This window comes from Labeo rohita, chromosome 15 (genome assembly GCF_022985175.1).
Source record: "Labeo rohita strain BAU-BD-2019 chromosome 15, IGBB_LRoh.1.0, whole genome shotgun sequence".
In the NCBI taxonomy this organism is placed as follows: Eukaryota; Metazoa; Chordata; class Actinopteri; order Cypriniformes; family Cyprinidae; genus Labeo; species Labeo rohita.
Genome location: NC_066883.1, coordinates 22,664,763 through 22,670,762, shown reverse-complemented (window position 1 = coordinate 22,670,762; position 6,000 = coordinate 22,664,763).

Genomic DNA, 6,000 nt, shown 5'->3' with positions numbered 1-6,000 from the left:
ATGAATGATGAGCAGCAGGATGAATATCAGTAGAGCTCTCCCACACACTGCTCGCTCAGAGACATTCTGTCCTGGACAATTATTTCTGAGTCCACTCCCTACACCCCCACACCAGTGACTGTGGGTCGACTGTGCTGGACGTGTTGTACCTCTGACCCCGGAGTACACAGTAGGAGGCTCAATAAAGTCATTGTGATATACAAACACAGAATAGAGAATGAGAGATGTATGGAGCAGAGGTAATAACTGGACTTGCCTCTGGGCCTCCAGACTTATCCTTCTGTGCCTGTGAGTTTATGGGTGTTTCTTTAGCACTTTTGGACTCCTGTAAAAATGAAACATAGTCAAACTCAAGAGTTTCATTTGTCTAGTAACACTTAAGTGTATCACAGGACAATTCTGCCATTTTTTTTGTCATGAACAAATGTAATTCCCACCACATCTCTGTGGTGGAAATGATAATGGAAGAATTTTTGAAGAAAAGTGTTTTGGGTGAGTTAATTTCATTGCTAGCATTTCTTTATAAGTAATTAAACAGGGTTGCCAGGTCTGCATGACACAACTACCCCCACGGGCAGTCAAAAACAGCCTGAAGCATGTCATTTCCATACCTTAAATACATATTTTACAGTCACTATTATGCACGCTGATCATAAACACAGCTCAAAGGCTTCCTACCAGCAGAAATCAAAACTTAACAAATAGCACAGTTTAACACAAAATATTTAAATACAAGTATTTCAGTCAAATGTAATTTATGTAATATTTCAAATCTTTAACCCACAGGGAAAAATCAACCCATGGCAACAGTTTAAAAGTAGCCCAATTTCTTGCTGACTTCACAACCCTGGTTCTTAATACACATGATTATATCGTAATTATGATTTTTTTTTTTTTTACACTTTTTGCATAATTTGACAAATTAATTGGAAATGACACACTTTATTCACATTTTCTTCTCTCAATAATAATGCTGTCAAACATTACAACTGAGAGATTTTTATAATTTGGGTAAAAAGTAAGTAAATAATTTTTACATAATAAACATTTGAATTGCTTTTATTTATTTCATTCTTTTATTAGACTTTAAAAAGTAGTATTCGTATTATAAGTATTATTTAAGTAGGAATAACTGACGACGCGGGCCGTTGAATTATACACTGGTGGTACACTGTAAAAAACAATTTGTTGAGTCAATTTAAAATAATTTGTAACCTGGCTGCCTTAAAATTTTAAGTTCAGTCAACTCAAAAAAAGTTTATTCAACTTGAAATGTTAAATTATACTAAGTGACAACTTAGATATTTGAGTTGAATCAACTTCAAATTTTAAGGCAGCTGGGTTACTTACCCATCTGTTAAGTTTAGCAAACACAAATATCTAAGTTGTTACTTAGTACAACTTAACATTTCAAGTTGAATAAACTTATTTTAGTTGACTGAACTTAAAATTTTAAGGCAGCAGGCTAACAAATTATTTTAAGCTGACTCAACAAATTGTGTTTTTTATTTTTTACAGTGTAGTGATGCAGCCACAACATTACATTATTTTCTAATAATTTAATGGACCTGAGTCAATTATTCCGCTTGACACCTGAAATATTGTCCAGATATTGTATTTAAAGACATTTGTCAGGTTTTTGTTCTTAAAACGCTCTTGTGTGTAGAATTAATTTCTTACACATCCCATCCAGTACCTCCGTTGCTAATTCCAAAATGTCATTTTAGACTTAGCAAGAGAGGCTTGAACCATTAATAGCAGACTAATGCAGTTAATTAGACAGAAAAAGAAAGAGAGAGAGAGAGAAAGATTGTTTGTGAATTAACAGTTACCTCTTTGAATTTGTGCGTCTCTCAACAGTGTTCGGCAGCAGCATTTCTACTAATAATAGGTGTGAGTGAACAGGTGTGTGTGTGTGTCTGTACTATGTGTGTATGTTTGTAAGGTAGATGAACAGAGCGGGAGAAACTATATAAAAGAGTAGCCATGTTTTCCATACATAAATGTAATTTTTTCAAAGCAACATGGAAATAGTTAAGAAACATTTTGAAACGGCAAAGGCTCTACTTTTATTTGTGTACAGTATTAATAATAAGACAACAATGTGCTTTTGTGCTCTGCCGTCTCCTTCACCTCTCTTCACAGACACGTAAATGAAGCAACCTGAATCTCCACAAATATGTGCCTCAAAGACATGAGAAATATATGTATCCACCTGTTTCCGAGGGGCGCTACTGTAAAAAAGAATGTGGGTACGACTTCCGGTGAGGCAGCAGTAGTAGTATACCAATGGTATTTTGTGTGCTAATTAGCAAGAGGCTAAGTGTTTTTCGGATCATTGTTTACTTTGTAAAGTTGCAAACCTTTATGACAGATGTCATTACGGAGCTCAGGGACAACATCTGCTGTTCAAAGCTGTGCTCCCACATCATCAGCAAGTTTGGATCGCTAAATCTTGAAAGACTATTAACTAGTTATGTGACATTTGAACCGAGGCGTCAGAGCTTGTGTTAGGGGTGTGAAAGATGAAGCCTCGATTCAAAGCTTGTGTTGTTAACGCAGAAATCACTAAACAAACAAAGCCTCATTCTCTCCAGTCCCTTGCGCGATTCACTTTGTGTGTCGTTTCGAACCCCCAGATCTTACTTGTACATTAATATTTTAAAATACACAGTCATAAAAGTAATATGAAAAATACAAATTAATTCAGGAAAATTAAATATTTGCCATATGCACTTAATGTGTACATTATTCTTCTATTACATCATATAGATATACGTACTAGCATTTAATGCCACAGTTTAATGGGTAAATTAATTTATCAGAGACAGAAACTCAACAGACAAACACAAACTATTAGACATTTGTGCACGTAACATGAGTCAATCTGTGGAATGCATGAATGTTTCGTCCGACGGTGTTTCTATAATGATAAAAATCCATGCAGTTGTTTTTAATTAATCTGTTAAAATAATATTCCCTAAAATCTAGCCATTCTTTGATGTCTGTCGTTGTGGCGTCATACCAACAGAGGCCGCTCCCACAATAGTTGATTGACATGAGCGTCTTACCTCGGATCAGCTGTAACAGTCCGCCCTCTTTGTTTCGATGCCGGAACAGGGATGTAAGTTAGACAAGAATATCTCAGATTGAGCGATTGAGGTGTTGTGTTGCTGGATGTAATAATTAACATAGTCGTCGTCATTTACTCCCAACATCTGAGCTGCTGAAGATGCAGTAGATTTGTTAGACGTTTGTTTGTGAAGGGAATGCGCCTCCCAATCTACATATATCCGCCTATGTTCACGTGAATCATTCATGATCCAGCTTCACTTACAGCAGGAGTGAGTATAAGGGTTTTTTTTATGAATCTTTGTGATCGCCTTTTCCTAATAATGTGCTAGTTAGCAAGTTTCGCGGCTAAACGCAGCTAAATGCGGCTAAAGTAAACAGGCTCGTCTCTCCACAGAGAGAAGAGAGGGGCGGGGCGAGCAGAGCTCATGTGCATTTAAAGCAGCCTCGACCAGAATGAGATGATTTTTGCTGAGCTTATTTTGACAAGGTAAAAAGGGTGTTGTTTTACACTACCACTGAGAATTTTTAACCAAAGTATATTACAGACTTTTCATTAAGACCCTAAAGAATCATATCAACTTGTGGAAAATGGGCATCCGATGACCCCTTTAAACATCCAAGTGAAACACGCGGACATATAGGTAAACACCCACATCACCTACGTAAACAAACGTGAACATTCATCAAGTTCATCTCAGCTACTTTTTGTTTCTGGAAGAAGACACGCTGAGAGGAATAAACCAGAATTCACCTCAGAAGAAGGCAATGTGAAAATTATTGTAACGCCACATTTTATTATCAGTAACAGAAACGGCGTTGTAACGGGGGAAACAGTAATTTGTTTGCTGTTAGTAACTCTGTTTATTTATAATGTTGTTATTCCAGGCCACATAGGCTCCAGGGCTTGACATTTAGCTTCATTAACGTCCCTGGTTGTAGGCTGTAAGGATTTTTGCAATAACTGAAATCAATCACTACTTCTGTAACACCATAACTTAAAAAAAAAAAAATTGTGCAAGTTTTAATTTTTTTATTATATGTTAAGAAACAGACTACAAGATAATACCACAGTGACTGGCTGCCAGGAACAATGATTAAATGTACAGTTTAGAAGTCGTTATGCACAATATTTGACCATGGAATGTTGCGACTGACCAATCAGAATTAAGCACTGGAGAAAGCTGTGCAATAAACTTCTACTACTCCATATTAAACTTTATTAAAAGGACACTGAGACCTGCGACAGAGGCGCCAAAGCTATTGACAACTCTGTCTGAGTGCAAACACACTTGATTGAGCTGACAGAGGGACAGAGACGCTAACATGACTAATGGGAGAAAGATAAACACTGACAGAAAAAACAGACAAGGTAAAGAGATATGACTGGCCCCCAGCAGACCTGATAAAACAGTGTGGATGACTTCACTTCCCGGCACTGGGTCCAGAAGGCATATGAGGAGACGGGGTCAGGGGAGGTCAGTGGACAGTGAGGCTTTTCCATCCCTACCCATTTTAATGGCTGAGAATCTGCCCGACTGACCCTTCTCGTGTAACGCTGCAGGGGAGGGTGTCTGATCCTGACCTTTGACCCCTCAGCTGGTCTTCTCTCCCAAAAGGAATGCATTTCTTCACTCAGTTCTGCGCAAATCACACCACATCACAGCCATAGGACTCAGATTACAAGCAGGAAAGACATCAAATACAGGGTGTGACATACTTCACCAACAAACCAGCCTTTGGATCTGGTACATTCACCGATTTATAGGAGCTCGGCAGGGGAACGTCTTTGGGATCGTAGTTCACTGGTTAGTCTAAATCCTCCCTCGCTGCGGATTCCTACAAAATAACAGATGACATAAAGATGGCCGCCGTTAAATTATAGTACAGAGCTGCAATATAGAGGCGAGCCGTGTGGATGTTTGAACCATCACTCAGTTTGTGGCATCAAATGTTTCTCAAGCTCACTTTCAGCTGACGGCTTCTTCTTAATCATCTCTGTGTCTGGAGAGCCAAATGACTGAAGGAAAAACTTGGCGATATTTCCTGGCAAGTGCTTGGAGAACATAATCATATATGGTCTAAAACTTTGAACGATTGCTAAGCATTTTAGTATGTCTGTTCCATGACATCATGCCTGAGTGCGCACGTACACAAACACATGTGTAACACCATACGCTGGCCAATTTTCTAATAAGGAAGGCTGGGTGCGTGTTTGCATAGTGGTACGTGACTGTTCCTCTTATCTTTTAAATGTTTCTAAGGTGTGTTTTTGTTTCAGCTAAGCACTTTCATCAGGTTTTGTTTTCTTAGTTGGCATTCATTTAACATGGATCTACCGATTTGCTTCACAGACGGCGTGGAACAATTACCCTTTTTGTTCTCTCACTCGGTCTCTGTCTGTGCTGAGCTTTTCAGAAAATAATAATAATCATAACAGCCTTAGGCGATTTGTGTTTTTAGGTATATGTTGGGTGCTTTTTGATATTAACTTGTTAACACCACACCAAAGTAATGGTTGCTGAGATACAGTAAACTATTATCATTAGGCTTTGAGCCCTCTGAGTCCATTAAGTCCCACAGCCATTTTCATTCATGTCATTCTCATGTTTCCGTGTGTTGATGTGTTGGATCCCCTTTCAGACAGACTTCCAGCTTATTTAAACATAGACCTTCAGACTTAGTTTTTCTTGGACTGATAATATTAGAAAAGCATCTGGCCAACTGGCTTACTGTATAATCAGATGCATATGAACGTTAATGCCATATTGTATAGAAATTCACCCTCCATTTAACTTCATTTTTAAGGATGCATTGAGTTAATTCTGTGAAACAGGCTTTTTCCAGTTCGGAAAAGTGATTTGTATACATTTATTATTAAAACAATATTAAAACAAATATAATTTATTATTATTATTACATTTTATC